Consider the following 20,867-nt stretch of genomic DNA (forward strand, 5'->3'; position numbering starts at 1 on the left):
TGTGATTCATGGGGTCGCAAAGAGTCGGACACGACTGAGTGACTGAACTGAACTAACTGAACTGAACACAATTTAAATGATAGGAAAGGAAATGGGAGTGAATTTCAGGATTCCAGGTTCAGGGGGAATCCCTAAACACAGGGCACATTCTCTGCCGTCATTGTTTCCTTCATATATAAGTGGCCTAAGACTTAACAAAGGCATGTTTTGACTGGACTCTACAAAGATGCCAACATTGTTTTTAATTAGTATTTGTGTGTGTGTGTGTACTGTAGGGCTTCCCTGGTGGCTCAGATGGTAATGAATCCACCTGCAATACAGGAGACACAGATTGGGAAAATCCCCTGGAGAAGGGAATGGCAACTCACTCCAGTAATCTTGCTTGGAGAATCCCACGGACAGAGGAGCCTGACAGGCTACAGTCCATGGGGTCACAAACAGTCAGACACAACTGAGCAACTAAACAACAACAATAATCATTATAACTACCATCTAGCAGGAACTGAAAATATCAGAATGGTTGCTGAGGATAGTACTATAAACTGAGTGTTTGTGTACTTGCCAAATTAATATGTTGAAACCTACTTCCTCAGTGTGATGGTATTTGGAGGTGGGGCCTTGGGGAGGTGATTTGGGCATGAAGGTGGAGCCCTCATGAGTGGGATTCAGTTCAGTTCAGTTCAGTTCAGTCACTCAGTCGTTCTGACACTTTGTGACCCCATGGACTGTACAGTCTATGGAATTCTCCAGGCCATAATACTGGAGTGGGTAGCCTTTCCTTTCTCCAGAGGATCTTCCCAATCCAGGGATCGAGCCCAGGTCTCCTGCATTGCAGGCAGATTCTTTTACCAGCTGAGCCACAAGGGAAGCCTTTTATCATCTAAGCCACCAAGAAAGCCCATAGCAGCTTTAAAAGACTAAGACAGATGGTGGAGAAGGGTGGAGAATGGCACTGGAATGTGAAGAGGAAGACAAGGCCATCAGATCATGATGACTCACAGTGCTATACGATGAAGAGTTTGGACCTTATTTTTAGGATAGTGGGAAACCATTGAAGGGATGTCCAATAAGGAAGGCAATAAAACACAGATGCTACATGTAATAGAGGACAAATGATCAGTAATTTGGGGCACAAGGGCATGACTCAGAACTGCATACTATAGAGGCAAAGGTGAACTGCTATGGCTGGGGAGGGTATTGTTGAAAGTAGGCATGAGCTGGACCTTATCTACAGGAGAGACATGGGGTTCATAAGGTCCCCCATTTTGGATGGAAGAAAATGCCTGAATGGAGTGGAAAGCTCACAATGAGCATGGTCATGTGGGAAGATGGAGCATGAAGGAGTCATCCTCTTTCCTTGGTGGAAATTACTGTTTTGTTGCTGATATTTTTATGTTGGAAGACTGTCACAATAGAATACTAGAAAGTCACTTTGTAGGATGGGTGAATGAGTGAAAGAAGAGATCTTGGACTTCCAAATCCAAAGCAATCTGAAAAAAAGGATTAGAGGAAGAGTGGAGTTTGTAATGGCCCAAATACTCTGTTTTACAAATGAACAGAAAACTAGGTATTACTCAGTCAAGAAACAGGAAGATGTTGAGAACCACCTTCCTGTTAAGTATAGGTTTTGAAATGGGAAGACATAATGAAAATAGCCTGAGAGTACCACAAAGACAGATACTTTATTTATGCTTTTCATCAAAGAGGCCTTAGTGGGGACTTCCCTGGTGATGTGGTGGCCAAGACTCCTTGTTCCCAATGCAGGGGACCTGGGCCCAATCCCTAGTCAGGGAACTAGATCCCACATGCTGCAACTAAGATCCTGTACACTTCAACGAAGACTCAGCATCACCAAATAAATTTAAAAATAATCCTTACAAAGGAGGCCTTAGCATTTAGCATGCATGAGTATGTGCTCAGTCATGTCTGACTTTTTGCAACACCATGGATTATAGCCCACCAGACTCTTCTCTCCATGAGATTCCCCAGGCAAGAATATTGGAGTGGGTTGCCATGCCCTCCTCCAGGGGATCTTCCCAACCCATGAATCAAACCCATGTCTCCTTCATCTCTAGCATTGCAGGCAGATTCTTTACCACTGAGCCACAGGAAAGCCCAGAATTTAGCATACTGCCTGGCAAATGGTAGGAACTTAGTAAATACGGTGCTTCTGTGCTCATTGCAGTAGTACCTATACTATATTTGGAATGATACAGATAAGATTAGCATGGCCTCCAAGCAAGGATGACATGTAAATCTGTGAAGTGTTTAAAAAAAAATGGTGCTTCTAAGGCCAGAGCCAGATATTAAGTATAAATTTTGTGTCTATGGTACTTGAAATTGTGAAGGGACTGGGTTTCCTAGCAGGACAGGGAGGGGTGGTGGTGGTGGTGGTGGTGATGGTTAGGGGATACAGTTTGTTGTTTGTCTTCAACTTGGCTCAATGTCTACAATAGTTTCTCATTACTGCTGTAACAAATTACCACAATCCTAGTAGCTCTTCAACACAAGTTTATTATTCTGGGTCAGAAGTCTTGAAAATGTCTCACTGGGCTAAAATCAGTGTTGGCAGAATGGCATTCCTTTCTGGAGGCTCTGGGGTAAAATCCATTCCTTTGCTTTTCTAGATTCTAGATGCTGCCTGCATTCCTTTGTTTATGGCCCCTTCCTTCTATCTTTAAAGCCAGCAACTTGGGTCAACTATTTCTTACCTCATATCACTTTGACACTCTCCCTTCAGCCTCCCTCCTTCCACTTGTAAGGACCTGTGTGATTACATCCCAGGGAATTCAGGATAATCTTCCCATCTCAAGGTCAACTGATGAGCAACATTACTACCATCTGCAAGCTTCATTTCCCCCTGGCATATAACATAGCATGTTCACATGTTCCAGGGATTAGGATATGGACATCTTTGGGGGGGGGCATTATTCTGACTACTGCAAACTTGCACCAATAAAGCTGGTAAATGGACTCTACTGAGCTTTCTTTCAAGTCCAGAGCATATAAATTAGTTAACACAATTGTTGTTTAGTCGCTAAGTCATGTCTGACTCTTTTGCAACCCCACGGAATGTAGCATGCCAGGCTCTGTCCATGGGATTCTGTAGGCAAGATTTTCAACCCAGGGATCACACCTCATCTCCTGCATTGGCAGGTGGATTCTTCACCACTGAGCTACCCGGGAAGCCCTACTTAACACAATACATTGGCTATACAGTAGAAGCTCTCTTGTATATATAATACTCTCTTGCATAACAAGTACTTGATTGATTAGAGTGAAGAATCATATAAAATTATACTTATGGTCCTTAAGCACTTTATTTCAACCTAAAACACATAAATGCATATTCATTCAGCCATCTGGTGATGTGATGTAAGCAAGGTCCTTTTTCTGAGCATGGGTCCTTTGACTGAAATTTCTGACTCTTTCTTGCATAAACTACATCCCTAATATATCCCATTTGCTTTCTAGCTTCATGGTTTTTTTCCCCCTAACAATAGGCTGGTTTTTAAAAGTAACTTTTCTTTATCAAGTCTTTCCAAAGAATTGAACTTCATTCACATGGAAATAGTGGCCTTCCTTTTGTATTCATAGTTCATAAATTTATATTAAGTTATCTAATTATATTAGCAAGTACAACTGGCAAAAATAGATTTGGCGACAAAACAACTAATTCTTTTTTTTTCCAGATCAAGCTAAATATATTTGTGACCTTACATGACAGAAATGATATTTAATTCACTGGCTATAGGGCAATATGTTCCATGAACGGTGCCAGCTGATAATGAAAACAACTTGGTAAGCATCAACTTGACACATGGGAGCAGAAGTGTATGGGTCGACTGAAGGGTGACTTGCTACCTGTACTTTTCCTTTGGGCTCTGAGCATTGGTCAGTATATATTTCAGTAGAAAGGGAAAACATCAACTCAATCTACTATATTGGTTAAGTAGATGTTAGTGATGGGAGCTTTTACTATATTTAAGCATTTACTAAAAAAGGGACACTTGGGGTTCCCTGGTGGTCCAGTGGTTAGGACTCTGTGCTTTCAGTACTGAGGGCATGAGTTTAATCCCTGGTCAGGAAACTAAAATCCCACAAGCTGTGTGGCATGGCCAAAAAAAAGCAAAGGAAGCACTCAAGAGATATATCACAGTCTCAATGTATTCTTGTACTTAATTCCTTCTTGAAAATGCCCCCACCCAAAATGTGCATCAGCTAGTGTTAACAATAGTTAGTATTTATTTAGTGCTTATAATGTGGACTGTGAAGAAAGCTGATCACTGAAGAATTGATGCTTTTGAACTGTAGTGCTGGAGAAGTCCCTTGGACTGCAAGGAGATCCAACCAGTCCATTCTAAAGGAGATCAATCCTGGGTGTTCATTGGACGGACTGATGCTAAAGCTGAAACTCCAATACTTTGGCCACCTCATGCGACGAGTTGACTCACTGGAAAAGACTCTGATGCTGGGAAGGATTGGGGGCGGAAGGAGAAGGGGACGACAGAGAATGAGATGGCTGGATGGCATCACCGACTCGATGGACATGAGTTTGAGTGAACTCCGGGAGTTGGTGATGGACAGGGAGGCCTGGCGTGCTGTGATTCATGGGGTCACAAAGAATCGGACACAACTGAGCGACTGAACTGAACTGAATGGTGCCAAGAGCTTTAGAAACATTATTTTATTTAATCCTCATGACAACCATATGAAGTAGGCTGCATTATGCCCATTTTATAGATGAGATAACTAAGAACTAAGGAATTCGCTAAATGTCACACATCAGAAGATATTCAAGCCCAAGCAGTCTGGCTCAAGATCCCACACTTACTAATATTATACCCTCTGGTCAATGATTAGACAAGCCAGTCAGGAAGCATGACATGTGGTGCCACCCTACCAACCACCTCTTGCATTCTGTTCATATTCCAATGGTGGACCGTACCAAAGGAGGCAAGATATCTATGGCAGGACTTCCCTGGTGGTCCAGTGGTTAAGTATCCATTAGACAATGCAGGAGACATGGGTTTGATCCCTGGTTTGGGAACTAAGGTCTCACATGCTACAGAGCAACAAAGCCCCTACGCCAGGACTACTGAAGCCCATGCACCCTAGAGCCCATGCTCCACAGCAAAAGAAGCCAGCACAGTGAGAAGCCTGTATACGGCAACTAGAGAGTAGCCCCCATTCATCACAACTAGAGAAAAGCCTGCACATAGCAATGAAGACCCAGCACAGCCAATAAATAAAAATTAATTAATTAAAAAATATATCTATGACAATGCTCCTAACCAGACTTCTTTGCTTCTTTATCTCCCTAACACTGACCCAGCAACATAAACAGGGACCACAAGGGGATATGTACCGAGTTTCTTTATGAGTAACAGCATTTTTTTTTTTAAACAAACTTGTCCTTATTTACTTCTCGCTGAGTTTAGCTATCATCTCTGAAGGCTCAAGGACAACCATCATTCCCTCTTGGTTCTACCATTATAGAGGCTACTCACTTACCTGCTGCCTCCGGAAATTACTGCAAGTAATCTGTTTTCCAGTCTTCCATGGGAAGTATGGGAAAAGAGATCAGGACTCTGCCTCGTTGCTCTGGCTAAGGCATGTTAGCCCTTAGAATTCATGTCAATGTACGGCAAAACCAATACAATATTGTAAAGTAATTAGCCTCCAATTAAAATAAATAAATTAAAAAAAAGAGATTAGACAGAGCCTCACTGAGTGCTATAGCCAGACAGCCATATCAACCAGCTGTGGAAGTTAGGCTACAGATTTAAAAAAAAAAAAAAAAAAGATAAAAAGAGAACCATGCTAAGGGAAAGGAAGAGGCTTTCAGAGACTGGAGTCATGGAGACCTCTGTCTAGAAGGTTCATATAAGGCAAACACATTGCCAGTGCATGTTGGCCAGAAACCCCCAGGAGGAGAATTTGTCAGATGGTACCTTCTACCTTTAGTATGCCGGAAGCCATAGTTAGCAGTGCAAGTGTATCAGAAGCCAGAGACACAGGGTTGCCATGGAAACTCACACTTGAAAAAATCTTGCAGGCTATATCAAAGATACCAGCTCACATCTCTTTAGGCTAGCTCTGAGCAGCTCAGGTGAAAATTCTACCCAGAACAGATTGGGCGGGATGGGGCAGTCATGATTTGAGGGCAACCAAAAACTCTACAAAGGCAGTCAGGTAAGGGCTAGGAGAACACTAGCCTAAACCTGTTAACATCTAAGTGTAGCTCAGAGTCAACAAAAACCATATTGACAGATTTCAGACAATTATAATCCTCCCATTCTTCAAAGAACCATGGTATATTGAGGTTTGACGTTACTCTGGTTCAACTAACATGGGATGTTTAGTTTAAAGATCTAGTATTTTTTTATTAATTTCTAGTATTTTTATTAAAAATGGAGAGATTGGTATGTCTGTTTCAGGGATGGGAGAATTTGTGTCTATGTATTTCAATAGAGGAAATTAATCCATCCTTCACCCCCAAACAGGTCCAAATGGAAGAGTAGATGGTGATGACTGTCAAGGAGGCAAATTCCAGGGGCATAAGAGAGAAGAGAAAAGGAGTAGGCCAAGAGGATTCCTCCTTGATGAGAAAAGAACCATAGACCTTTACCTAGCCACATACGTTATGGGATCATGGAATTTAGCTTGCCAAAAAACAGAGAGGATTAGAATTTTCCATGTGACCTTGGGCAAATCATTTCAGTTCTCTGGCTCACGGGTTTCTCATCTATAAAATGAGAGCAGTTATATATGCCCTAGCTACCTGTGAAAAATTGCATTATTGATCCCTAATTCTTTGCCCCTGCCATCTCCCATCCATTGACTCTGGGTTTGATCATGGAACTTGCTTTGGCAAATTGGACAATGTGGAAATAACAGTAAGACAATTACGATGCCAGGCCTTAAAAGGCATTACTGTTTCTACCCATTCTTGCATTTCTGCTTCACCATGAAAATAACAAGCTCAGGTTAGCCTGTGGTTCTAGGAGGAGGATGAGGAACACGTGAAACACAGCCACTCCCAGCCTAAACCAGGTAACTCCTGGGCTTGCCACAGAGTCATGACCGAGCCCAACTAATATTGGCCTACGCCCAAGAAACCTGCAGCCTGGTGAGAAAACTTTTAAGCCACTGGGTTTGGGGATGGTTTGTTACATAGTGACAATTATTTACTATGTTAACTTGCAGAGGTGATATGACTCTCAGATGTGATAATATATGAGAGTATAAAATCTCCAAGGTTTACACAAATGCAAGGGACTATTTTAGAGTGGTAGTAGCTTGAAGGGCTGGAATGTGAGGATAAAGTGGAATTTGGTCATGCTCTGTTACTGCAGTTCTTAATTGAAAGGGTCCCCTTTGCCACAAGTAAACGAGGCAGAGCTAAGTCCCAAGGTTCCACCCCAGTGACCTCATCCTGAAGTCGTTGCTGCCTATGAGTCCCTGGTCAGGCAGTTGAGGAAGAACAAAGCCTAGAGTAAGAGGAGATAGAAAAAGGATGGCTTGATGAGAAGCCTTGCAGACTTCTTCAGGGAACAGAACAGGATGCCACCAGCTCTTCCATGTGCCTCTTCAAATACTTGCTCTGTTCACTGAATTGGCCATAAAATTCATCGATGTTGGTGGAGTCCTGTGGGCTGTGGCCGGCCGGCTTGCTGGGCAATAATTCTGTCAGCTCTCTACTCCAAGCAACTGTCTCTGAGACTTCCAAAAGTTAAACACAGGAAAACCACACCAGCCACAGGCCTCATTAACCAATAAACCCTTGATGGAAAGCAGGATCTCACATGGTTGTTTCTGGTAAAAAAAAAAAAAAAAAACTCCCCCAAGGGAGGGGGACAGTTGTACTTAAAAATCCCACTGGACTGACTAAAGATGCTCCCATCCTTCACAATTTACTTCAGAGTTTGGGTCAGGCCAGTATTTCTACCCATAAAATAAATATCAGAAGGGATATTTAGAAGACCTTGGCAAGAAAAGTATAAGTAAATATAAGAGCACAGGCAGGGGTATTTTGAGAAGTAATATTAACTGGGATCAGTGGACTAGAGAGTAAATTATTTACACTCCTAAAGACTCAGGGCAGACTGAGCCATTTAAGGGAAGGAGGAACGACCATCTGCTACTCCAGCTACAAGTGACTAACTTACATGTCACAGGCCAAGCCTTGATCCAGAGCCAAAAATATAAATTACAACCAGACACAGCCTTAGAAAGTGCCACCTTGGGGGTCTGTAAAGGGGAAAAAAATTGTGTGCTCTCTTTATTGGCAGCTGGGATTGCTAGTTCTCACTTTATGCCAACTGTCCAAAGAGAGCTCTCTCCTTTATAGAGAATGTGAAAATACGAATTTTGTCAAACCACTTCATTTCTACCATGTTTCCCTTGTGAAATCGATCTGTCACCCATTCACTCTGATCCAGGGAAAGCCTACAGTGGATGAATTCCCTTAGTATCCAGCCGCCTTCAGGGATACAGGAGATCACTTGAAATCTAATTAATCAGTTTGAAAATGAAAGTGAAAGTCATTTAGTCGTGTTTGACTTTATGACCCCATGGACTATACAGTCCATGGAATTATCCAGGCCAGAATACTGGATTGGGTAGCCTTTCCCTTCTCCAGGGGATCTTCTCAACCCAGGGATCAAACCCAGGTCTCCCACATTGAAGGTGGATTCTTTACCAGCTGAACCAATTAATCAGTTTACCCTGCCTTTAACCACAATGCCAAAATAGATACGCTTTGACCAAATTTCTTATTACCATCATGCCAAGCCCAAAGCTTGGCAACCTGCATCCAACAGGTCTTTCCAATTTGCCTTTTATTCAGTTTCATCTCTGGATTTGTCCTGCTTCTCTCCCCTTCCATTGCTCTGCCCTATAAAAGGCTCCATTCCCCATGCTTTCCTTACTGTAACAGCCTGTGAGATCCCTGGCTTTTAAGTTTTCTCTGACTTTTCTTCATGTTGCACTCTGGTCATCTTCCCCAGCTATCATTTTGAAAAATCAGTTCATTCTCCTTTTTTTCATGGAATGAGAATGACTCCCAGTTTCTTACATCATCAAAGCCTCTGTGTGACAACCCTGTTGCTCTAACTTCACTCATTGCATCAACCACCAACTTCAGGCTTGTACCTGGAATCCTAATTCCCTCCTTTGAAACTGCTCATAACATTTCCTTTGGCTGGAATGCTCCTTGAGACCTCAACATTCCTGCCACTCCATGTATGCATAAGCAGCCTCCAGTTTCTATCTTCCCATGAAAACTGTCCTAATAACACTGTTCGGTTCAGTTCAGTTGCTCAGTCATGTCCAACTCTTTGCAACCCCATGAACTGCAGCACACCAAGCTTCCCTGTCCATCATTCCCTGTTCATCGATTCCTGACCCAAGGATTGAACCCATGTCTCTTACATCTCCTGCATTGGCAAGTGGGTTCTTTGCCACTAGTACCACCTGGGAAGCTTTCTAATGGAATATCTATATATCTGTTTCTATTTATCTATATATATGCAAACATATATGCTATATTAAATGAAACAATACAGGTTAGAGAAGAATATAGTATGTTTAAATCTCTTTTATGTGTATCTTAGTTTTTATCATTGCAAAACAAATTTCCACAAACTTAGCAGTTTAAAACAAAACAAATTTATTAAGTCACAATTTCCATCAGCCAGGCCTCTGAGCATGGTTTAACTGCTGCTAAGAGTCTCTCTTGGGGCTTCCCAGGTGGCACTAGTGGTAGAGAACCTGCCTGATAATGCAGGAGACATAAGACGTTCAATCCCTAGGTCAGGAAGATCCCATGAAGGAGGGCATGGCAACCCGCTCCAGTATTCTTGCCTGGAGAATCCCATGGATAGATGAGCCTGGCGGGCTCATGGGGTCACAAAAAGTGGGACACGACTGATCTAGCATGCACACATGCACATGGGTCTCTCACTCTTTTAAAATGTAGGTTTTATCATCACTCAAGGGTAGTGAGCACAACAGATCAGGAGATGACTGCCATTGAAAAGATAATTTGTTACTATAGATCCCAAGAGAAGGGTCGTAGCACACCATAGAGGGCCACATGAGGAGTGCCAGGATTGGCCAGGTGGCAGAAGAAATGCGGTAAAAGCATGGGCAAGGGCCTTTACTATAGTTTCTACAACAAGGTAAGGTAGTGTAATCAAGTTTAGCACAGTTAGTTTTAAGAATTTTAGTGGGTTCTGGGCTACTGGAGCTATCACTAGTTGTCTGGTACCTGGCCCTGGGATGATTAGGGCAGAGGAATATTGCCTCCTAGAGGGTAGGCCAAATAGGGAAGTGGTTCAGATACCATCTCTGGATTGGTCGGTTTGCATATGAAAGGCACCCTTCTGGGCCAGTCATTTGCTATCTTTAAGACCTGGGTAGTCCTGAGAGGGCAAGTCTCTCCCTAGACAGCAGGGCCCAGAGGCCAGAGCATCAAAAAAACAGACAAGAAGAAAATATAGTTAGTACACTCACCAGGTTGCAATCATAGCATCAGCAGGGCTCTGACCCAGGCTCACTGCTTATTGGCAGAATTCAGTGCCTTGTGATCTCAAGACTAAGGTCCTGGACTTCTTACTGGCTGACTGTTGGGGAGTCACTCTTATCCCCTAGAGGCTGCTCTCAGGTCCCAGCCACAGGGCCCTTTCACAACGCAAATATTCCTCTTCCAAGTTGGCTGGAAAGTCTTATATAATGTAATGGAATTACAGATGTGAGTATCCTAAACCTTTGCCATAAAATATGACTTGGTTAAGGGAGTGATAGCACATCATACTCACAGATCTGCCCACACTCAAGAAAAGGGGATTATATACAGCATATAGGCAGGGAACAACCATCTTAGCATTTTGCCTTCTACAATATGGAATTGTGCATACATATATATTTGGATGCAATAAAAGTCTGGGAAGATATATCTACATACATGGAGAGAGAGGGGGAGTATATTAATATGAATAGTCTCTGCCGAGGTCCTTTCAGGTGGAATTCTTTTTTCTTTTTTAGGTATTAATTGTAAGCTTATATAGTACTTAGGAATTATGGCTGCCCAGCGCTGGAGTGAGATATCCTACATCCAAGGGCAGAGAAGCACCAGCAAGATGGTAGGCACTGGAAGGATGGCTGTGCAGTGCTGGAGTGACTTTGAGGAGATACCCCACATCCAAGGGCAAAGGAGAAGCCCCAACAAGATCAGTTCAGTTCAGTTCAGTCGCTCAGTCGTGTCCGACTCTCTGCGACCCCATGAATCACAGCACGGCAGGCCTCCCTATCCATCACCAACTCCCGGAGTTCACTCAAACTCATGTCCATCGAGTCGGTGATGCCATCCAGCCATCTCATTCTCTGTCGTCCCCTTCTCCTCCCGCCCCCAATCCTTCCCAGCATCAGAGTCTTTTCCAGTGAGTCAACTCGTCACATGAGGTGGCCAAAGTATTGGAGTTTCAGCTTTAGCATCAGTCCTTCCAATGAACACCCAGGATTGATCTCCCTTAGAATGGACTGGTTGGATCTCCTTGCGGTACAAGGGACTCTCAAGAGTCTTCTCCAACACCACAGTTCAAAAGCATCAATTCTTCGGCGATCAGCTTTCTTCACAGTCCAACTCTCACATCCACACATGACCATGGGAAAAACCATAGCCTTGACTAGACGGACCTTTGTTGGCAAAGTAATGTCTCTGCTTTTTAATATGCTGTCTAGGTTGGTCATAACTTTCCTTCCAAGGAGTAAGCGTCTTTTAATTTTATGGCTGCAATCAGCATCTGCAGTGATTTTGGAGCCCAAAAAAATAAAGTCTGACACTGTTTCCCCATCTATTTCCCATGAAGTGATGGGACCAGATGCCATGATCTTTGTTTACTGAATGTTGAGCTTTAAGCCAACCTTTTCACTCTCCTCTTTCACTTTCATCAAGAGGCTTTTTAGTTCCTCTTCACTTTCTGCCATAAGGGTAGTGTCATCTGCATATCTGAGGTTATTGATATTTCTCCCGGCAATCTTGATTCCAGCTTGTGCTTCTTCCAGCCCAGCTTTCCTCATGATGTACTCTGCATATAAGTTAAATAAGGAAGGTGACAATATACAACCTTGACGTACTTCTTTTCCTATTTGGAACCAGTCTGTTGTTCCATGTACAGTTCTGACTGTTGCTTCCTGACCTGTATACAGGTTTCTCAAGAGACAGGTCAGGTGGTCTGGTATTCCCATCTCTTTCAGAATGTTCCACAATTTATTGTAATCCACACAGTCAAAGGCTTTGGCATAGTCAATGAAGCAGAAATAGATGGTTTTCTGGAACTCTCTTTCTTTCTCCATGACCAAAGATGGAGAAGCTGTATACAGTTAGCAAAAACAAGACCAGGAGCTGACTGTGGCTCAGATCATGAACTCCTTATTGCCAAATTCAGACTTAAATTGAAGAAAGTAGGGAAAACCACTAGACCAGTCAGATATGACCTAAATCAAATCCCTTATGATTATACAGTGGAAGTGAGAAATAGATTTAAGGGACTAGATCTGATCGATAGAGTGCCTGATGAACTCTGGACGGAGGTTCGTGACATTGTACAGGAGACAGGGACCAAGACCATCCCCATGGAAAAGAAATGCAAAAAACCAAAATGGCTGTCTGAGGAGGCCTTACAAATAGCTGCGAAAAGAAGAGAAGCGAAAAGCAAAGGAGAAAAGGAAAGATATAAGCATCTGAATGCAGAGTTCCAAAGAAGAGCAAGGAGAGATAAGAAAGCCTTCCTTAGTGATCAACGCAAAGAAATGGAGGAAAACAACAGAATAGGAAAAACAAGAGATCTCTTCAAGAAAATTAGAGATTCAAAGGGAACATTTCATGCAAAGATGGGCTCAATAAAGGACAGAAATGGTATGGACCTAACAGAAGCAGAAGATATTAAGAAGAGGTGGCAAGAATACACAGAAGAACTGTCCAAAAATATCTTCACGACCAAAATAGTCACGATAAAGTGATCACTGACCTAGAGCTAGACATCTTGGAATGTGAAGTCAAGTGGGCCTTAGAAAGCATCACTACGAACAAAGCTAGTGGAGGTGACGGAATTTCAGTGGAGCTATTTCAAATCCTGAAGGATGATGCTGTGAAAGTGCTGCACTCAATATGCCAGCAAATTTGGAAAACTCAGCAGTGGCCACAGGACTGGAAAAGGTCAGTCTTCATTCCAATCCCAAAGAAAGGGAATGCCAAAGAATGCTCAAACTACCGCACAATTGCACTCATCTCACACACTAGTACAGTCATGCTCAAAATTCTCCAAGCCAGGCTTCAGCAATATGTGAACTGTGAACTCCCAGATGTTCAAGCAGATTTTAGAAAAGGCATAAGCACCAGAGATCAAAATGCCAACATCCGCTGGATCATGGAGAAAGCAACAAGATGATAGGAGGGGCAAAATCTCATTTAGAATCAAACTCCATACCCACCAGAGATGCTGAGAGGGCTCAAACAAACCTTGTGCGCACCAGGACCCAGAGACCCCACAGAGACTGAGACAGAACTGTGTTTGGGTGTCTCCTGAGGAGATGCGGGTCAGCAGTGGACTGCTGCAGGGATAGGGGCTCTGGGTGCAGCAGACTTGGGTATGGCATAAGCCCTCTTGGAGGAGGTCACCATTAACCCCACCATAGAGCCACCAGAACTTACACAGGACTGGGAAACAGACTCCTGGAGGGCACAAACAGAATCCTGTATGCACCAGGACCCAGGAGAAGGGAGCAGTGACCCCATAAGAGACTGACCCAGATTTGCCGGTGAGTGTCCATGAGTCTCCGGTGGAGGCGTGGGTCGGTAGTGGCCTGCTGCAGGGTTGGGTCCACTGAGTGTAGCAGTGCATGCGTGGGACCTTTTGAAGGAGGTCACCATTACCTTCATTACCTCCGCCATAGTTTGGTCCCACATAAATAGCATGGAGGGAACACAGCTTTACCCATCAACAGAAAATTGGATTAAAGATATACTGAGCACAACCCCACCCATCAGAACAAGACCCAGATACCCCTCAGTCAGTCTCTCCCATCAGGAAGCTTCCATAAGCCTCTTATCCTTCTCCATCAGAGGGCAGACAGACTGAAAACCACAATCACAGAAAACTAACCAATCTAATCACATGGACCACAGTCTTGTCTCATTCAATGAAACTATGAGTCATGCCATGTAGGGCCACCCAAGACAGATGGGTCATGTTGGAGAGTTCCAACAAAACGTGGTCCACTGGAGAAAGGAATGGAAAACCACTTCAGTATTCTTGCCTTAAGAACCCCATGAACAGTATGAAAAGGCAAAAAGAGGACACTGAAAGATGAACTCCCCATGTTGGTAGGTGCCCAATATGCTACTGGAGATCAGTGGAGAAATAACTCCCAAAAGAATGAAGAGATGGAGCCAAAGCAACAACACCCAGCTGTGGACATGACTCATGATGGAAGTAAACTCCAATGCTGTGAAAAGCAATATTGCATAGGAACCTGGAATGTTAGGTCCATGAATCAAGATAAATTGGTCAAACAGGAGATGGCAAGAATGCACATCAACATTTCAGGAATCAGCAAACTAAAATGAACTGGAATGGGTGAATTTAATTCAGATGACCATTATATCTACTACTGTGGGCAAGAATCCCTTAGAAGAAATGGAGTAGCCATCATAGTAAACTAAAGAGTGCAAAATGCAATACTTAGATGCAATCTCAAAAACGACAGAATGATCTCTGATCGTTTCCAAGGCAAACCATGCAATATCACAGTAATACAAGTCTACGCCGTAACCAGTAATGCTGAAGAAGCTGAAGTTGAACTGTTCTATGAAGACCTACAAAATCTTCTAGAGCTAACACCCAAAAAAGATGTCCTTTTCATTATAGGGGACTGGAATGCAAAGGTAGGAAGTCAAGAAACACCTGGAGTAACAGGCAAATTTGGCCTTGTAGTACAGAATGAAGCAGGACAAAGGTTAGTAGAGTTTTGCCAAGAGAACACACTGGTGATAAAAAATACTCTCTTCCAACAACACAAGAGAAGACTCTACACGTGGACATCACCAGATGGTCAAAACTGAAATCAGATTGATTATATTCTTTGCAGCCAAAGAGGGAGAAGCTCTATACAGTCAGAAAAACAAGACTGGGAGCTGACTGTGGCTCAGATAATAAACTCCTTATTGCCAAATTCAGACTTAAATTGAACAAAGTAGGGGAAACCACTAGACCATTACAGTGGAAGTGAGAAATAGATTTAAGGGATTAGATCTGATAGAGTACCTGAAGAACTATGGACGGAGGTTCGTGACATTGTACAGGAGGCAATGATCAGGACCATCCCCAAGAAAAAGAAATGCAAAAAGGCAAAATGACTGTCTGAGGAGTCCTTACAAATAGCTATGTAAAGAAGAGATGTGAAAGGCAAGGGAGAAAAGGAAAGGTATATCCATTTGAATGCAGAGTTCAAAAGAAGAGCAAAGAGAAATAAGAAAGCCTTCCTCAATGATCACTGCAAAGAAAGAAAGGAAAACAATAGAGTGGAAAAGACTAGAGATCTCTTCAAGAAAATTAGATACCAAGGGAATATTTCATGCAAAGATGGGCTCAATAAAGCACAGGAATGGTTTTGCAGAAGATATTAAGAAGAGGTGGCAAGAATACACAGAAGAACTATACAAAAAAGATATTCATGACTCAGATAACCACTATGGTGTGATTACTCACCTAGAGCCAGACATCCTGGAATGTGAAGTCAAGTGGGTCTTAGGAAGCATCACTATGAACAAAGCTAGTGGAGGTGATGAAATTCAGTTGAGCTATCTCAAATCCTGAAAGATGATGCTGTGAAAGTGCTGCTGTCAATATGCCAGCAAAATTGGAAAACTCAGCAGTGGTCCCAGTACTGGAAAATGTCAGTTTTCATTCCAATCACAAAAAAGGGCAATGCTGAAGAATGCTAAAACTACCACACAATTGCACTCATCTCACACACTAGTAAAGTAATTCTCAAAATTCTCCAAGCCAGGCTTCAACAGTACATGAACCGTGAACTTCCAGATGTTCAAGCTGGATTTAGAAAGGGCAGAGGAACCAGAGATCAAATTGCCAACATTTGTTGGATCAATGAAAAAGCAAGAGAGTTCCAGAACAACATCTACTTCTTCTTTATTAAGTATGCCAAGACTGTGTTGATCACAACAAACTGTGGAAAATTCTGAAAGAGATGGGAATACCAGACCACCTGACCTGCCTCTTTGAGAAACCTGTATGCAGGTCAGGAAGCCACAGTTAGAACCGGACATGGCACAATAGACTGGTTCCAAATTGGAAAAGGAGTATGTCAAGGCTGTATGTTGTCACCCTGCTTATTTAACTTACATGCAGAGTACATCATGAGAAACGCTGGGCTGGATGAAGCACAAGCTGGAATCAAGATTGCCAAGAAAAATATCAATAACCTCAGATATGCAGATGACACCAACCTTATGGCAGAAAGCGAAGAAGAATGAAAGAGCCTCTTAATGAGAGTGAAAGAGGAGAGTGAAAAAGTTGGCTTAAAACTCAACATTCAGAAAACTAAGATCATGGCATCTGATCCCATCACTTCATGGCAAATAGATGGGGAAGCAATGGAAACAGTGACAGACTTTATTAGTCCATGGGGTCGCTAAGAGTCGGACACGACTGAGCGACTTCACTTTGACTTTTCACTTTCCTGCATTGGAGAAGGAAATGGCAACCCACTCTAGTGTTCTTGCCTGGAGAATCCCAGGGACGGGGGAGCCTGGTGGGCTGCCGTCTATGGGGTTGCACAGAGTTGGACACGACTGAAGCGACTTAGCAGAAGCAGCAGCAAAATCACTGCAGATGGTGACTGCAGTTGTGAAATTAAAAGATGTTTGCTCCTTGGAAGAAAAGTTGTTACCAACCTAGACAGCATATTAAAAAGTAGAGGCATTACTTGGCCAACAAAGTTCCGTATAGTCAAGGCTATGGTTTTTCCAGTAGTCATGTATGGAAGTGAGAGTTGGAGTATCAAGAAAGCTGAGCACCAAAGAACTGATGCTTTTGAACTGTGGTGTTGGAGAAGACTCTTGAGAGTCCCTTGGACTGCAAGGAGATCCAACCTAAAGGAAGTCAGTCCTGAATATTCATTGCAAGGACTGATGCTGAAGCTGAAACTCCAATACTTTGGCCACCTGATGTGAAGAACTGACTCATTGGAAAAGACCCTGATGCTGGGAAAGATTGAAGGCAGGAGGAGAAAGGGATGACAGAGGATGAGATGATTGGATGGCATCACTGAGTCAATGGACATGAGTTTGAGTGGGAGTTGGTGATGGACAAAGAGGCATGGCATGCTTCAGTCCATTCGGTCGCAGAGAGTTGGACACGCCTGAGCGACTGAACTGAACTGAACTGAACTGATAGTACTTTGGAAGCAAGGAAGAAAAAGAGGAAGAAGGAAATAACCCTCAGTTGCTTAATGAAATAAGCATAAATTTATCCTGTCAAAACAGGTTCCCCATAACATAACCCCAATTCTGCTTAAGGAATCATCTTCCAATTCTCCCATCAAATGACCCCATATTTTAACCAAACTACCCTACCCTGGCCCATATTTTACCGTGTGTTTTTCTACCTGTGTGGTTCACTCATATTATTTCACTGCTTTGTTTCTGTCAAAATCTATCCCTCAAGGCCCATGGCTGTTTGCTCTGCAAACTCACCCTTGAGTCTACCAGGCATGAGGTGCTTCCTCTTGATTTTGGAATCCCTGAGCAATAGACTGTAGGGGTTAAGCTCCTAAATTCTAAGGCCATATTGCCTAGATTCTACTCCTGGCTCTTGCTACTTTCTATCCAAGAAATCTGGGGTAAATTGCTTAACCTTTAATAAGTTAGGACCACTGCTCAGAAGAGATAAGGCAAGAAGGAGAAGAGGGGCTTTTATCCACAATCCAAGGAGAACTAGCAGAGTGGGAACACTGGAATTGAAATATCAAAGTCAGCAACTCAAAGGAAACCACATATGTCTTCAGAAGAAAATCAACTCTGGGGGTTCAAATGAGTGGAACTTTGAAGTTCAAGACCAAAATGTAACCTTCACCTTGGAAAATTCCCCAGCCAAAGTCACAGAAACTAAACAGGAAGCAAATGCTCCAGGAAACCACAGGCAATGCCATCAGTGATGCTTCCCAGGCTATGTCTCCAAAACAGAGGGTTCTTCCCATTTAGGTCTCTTTGCAGCAATGCATAAGTATGTTAACTGCAAGTGAGGAAATCCCTTCATTGTGATTTTTTTTTCTGAGAATTGATTTCATCCAAGAAAACAACCATCTTTTTTGACGATTTTCTTCTCTATTTATGCCAGTCCAATTATGAGAGGCAAAGCAACAAATACTATTTTACAGACCTATGCTTTAAAGAAACCTAGTACCACACCCTCTATTTAGCTCTCTGTCCTGACACAGTTGGGCCCACTAGGATTGCCAATCCCCGCCAGGTTCCCTGAGAAGGGAAGGATGTGCCTTGACTCCAATAAGTAATATATGAAATTGGCATCCATCTAGGAAACCAATTTAACTCAGCATGGACTTGGATTCTGGTTCACAAATCCTCATGTTCTTTGCCTATATAATACTTGGAGCCACATCACTGAAAGATATCACTTTAATTTTTTAACCATTTAAAAATATTTTATTTTTTATTGAAGGATAATTGCTTAACAGAATTTTGCTGTTTCCTTCAAACCTCAACATGAGTCAGCCATAGGTATACATATATCCCCTCCCTCTTGAAACTCCCTCCCATCTCCCTCCCCATCCCACCCCTCTAGGTTGATCCAGAGCCCCTGTTTGAATTTCCTGAGCCATACAGCAAATTCCCATTGGATATCTATTTCACATATGGTAATGTAAGTTTCCATGTTACTCTTTCCATACATCTCACCCTCTCCTCCCCTCTCCGCATGTCCATATGTCTATTCTCTATGTCTGTTTCTCCACTGCTGCCTTGTAAATAAATTCTTCAGTACCATTTTTCTAGATTCCCTGTATGAAAGTTAGAATATGATATTTATCTTTCTCTTTCTGACTCACTTCACTCTGTATAATAGGTTCTAGGTTCATCCACCTCATTAGAACTGACTCAAATGCATTCTTTTTTATGACTGAGTAATATTCCATTATGTATATGTACCATAACTTCTTTATCCATTCATCTGTCCATGGACATCTAGGTTGCTTCCATGTTCTAGCTATTGTAAATAGTGGTGCAATGAACAATGGGATACCTGTGTAGCTTTCAATTTGGGTTTCCTCAGGGTCTATGCCTAGGAGTGGGATTATTGGGTCATCTGGTGGTTTTATTCCTAGTTTTTTAAGGAATCTCCATACCATCTTCCACAGTGGCTATATCAATATACATTCCCACCAACAGTGCAAGAGTGTTCCCTTTTCACTACACCCTCTCCAGCATTTATTGTTTGTAGACTTTTTGAGGAGGGCCATTTTGACTGGTGTGAGGTGATATCTCACTGTGATTTTGATTTGCATTTCTCTAATAATAAGCAACGTCGAGCATCTTTTCATGTGTTTGTTAGCCATCTGTATGCCTCCTTTGGAGAAATGTCTGTCTAGTACACAGAATAGGTGTTCAGTAACACTTGCTATGTACCTGTTGGTTCAAAGAGAATGTTTGCACTGGGGTGTCTTTACCTTAAGATGAACAATCTCTTTTGTCCGTAGGGTAGTTCTCTGAAGTTTTTTGGGGAAGTGATCCTCAAATGAGGCTCTCTTTTGAGGTTGTGAGTCTTTCATTCTTATTCTTTTCAGTAGCTGTAACTGACAATTCTGGGATCTGACATCCTTGATTACAGGTAATGGCAGGACACAGTGCTTTACAACTGGAGCACGTTAAAAAGCCTTTAAAATCTGCCATGACAAGGGCATAAAAGTGACAAGAATGTATTAGATATGGGCTCTCAAGAAAAAACAGGGGAGGAAGGTAGAGCCTCTTTAATAGAGGGTGCTGGGGGAGGAAGATTGGTACTAATTTACTGTTTGAAAAGATATTCTGGTTATATAAGACAACATCTGAAGAAGGGCCACACTTGAGAAATGTGAATAAGATGAAGAAGCCCAAAATACAGACAGAATTGTAACACATTCAATAGGTTTAGTGTTATATTTATTGATTTTCTACTACTACTCTATTGCCCTGCCTGAATGGTAGAGGAGAGAGAGCTCTTGTGCTTTAGGTTTAATCCACTGAAAAGAAACATACAAAGACCTAAAGCTGAATTGTCCTTTTGTATATTATTGGGTGAAATTCTCAACAAGTTTTTTTTTTCAAAGACTACAAAAAGCCTCTTTGATTTGTGCATTTGTGGCAATTCACTATTTGGATCCAAAACACTTCACAGATCTGGAGCTAACCTGTTCAAAGAATGTTTTCCAAATCAATAAAACAGAGGGATCAGAAAAACAGGTACTCAGCTAGCAAATGTTTGCGATTTATACGGTGCTAATAATCATCAGCAGTTCAAGTATTCACCCCAATCTTTTGATAGTACAGTCAATGAGGGCTTAGTTAGAATAAGTGGAACAAAGTTCTAGTTTTTGGAGCTCATAAAACATCAAGCTTCAAATACACCTCCAAGCCTAACAAAGGCTTCCTTTTCACCTTCACCTGGAAAACAACTTAACCTGTTAGTATCCATTTCTTATTGGGTGAAAACACACACCCAGTCTCATGAGTTATCCACTTTACATTAACTCTCCATCTCTACCCTTCAGTTTATCCAAATATGAAGGTC

The 20,867-nt window shown here is 42.4% G+C and overlaps 1 protein-coding gene and 1 non-coding gene across 3 annotated transcripts in view; one reads left to right on the forward strand and one right to left on the reverse strand.

The window, feature by feature from the left end:
* The window catches only part of COL4A6 (collagen type IV alpha 6 chain), a 361,284-nt gene that overhangs the window by 142,366 nt on the left and 198,051 nt on the right, over positions 1-20,867 (reverse strand). The window lies entirely within an intron of this gene.
* On the forward strand, positions 2,173-2,279 carry LOC129535307 (U6 spliceosomal RNA). Its single transcript, XR_008681582.1, has one exon. It is a non-coding gene; the product is annotated as a U6 spliceosomal RNA (small nuclear RNA).

Source organism: Moschus berezovskii, chromosome X (assembly GCF_049115385.1).
Source record: "Moschus berezovskii isolate FMDL1 chromosome X, NW_MosBer_1.0, whole genome shotgun sequence".
Classification (NCBI taxonomy): domain Eukaryota; kingdom Metazoa; phylum Chordata; class Mammalia; order Artiodactyla; family Moschidae; genus Moschus; species Moschus berezovskii.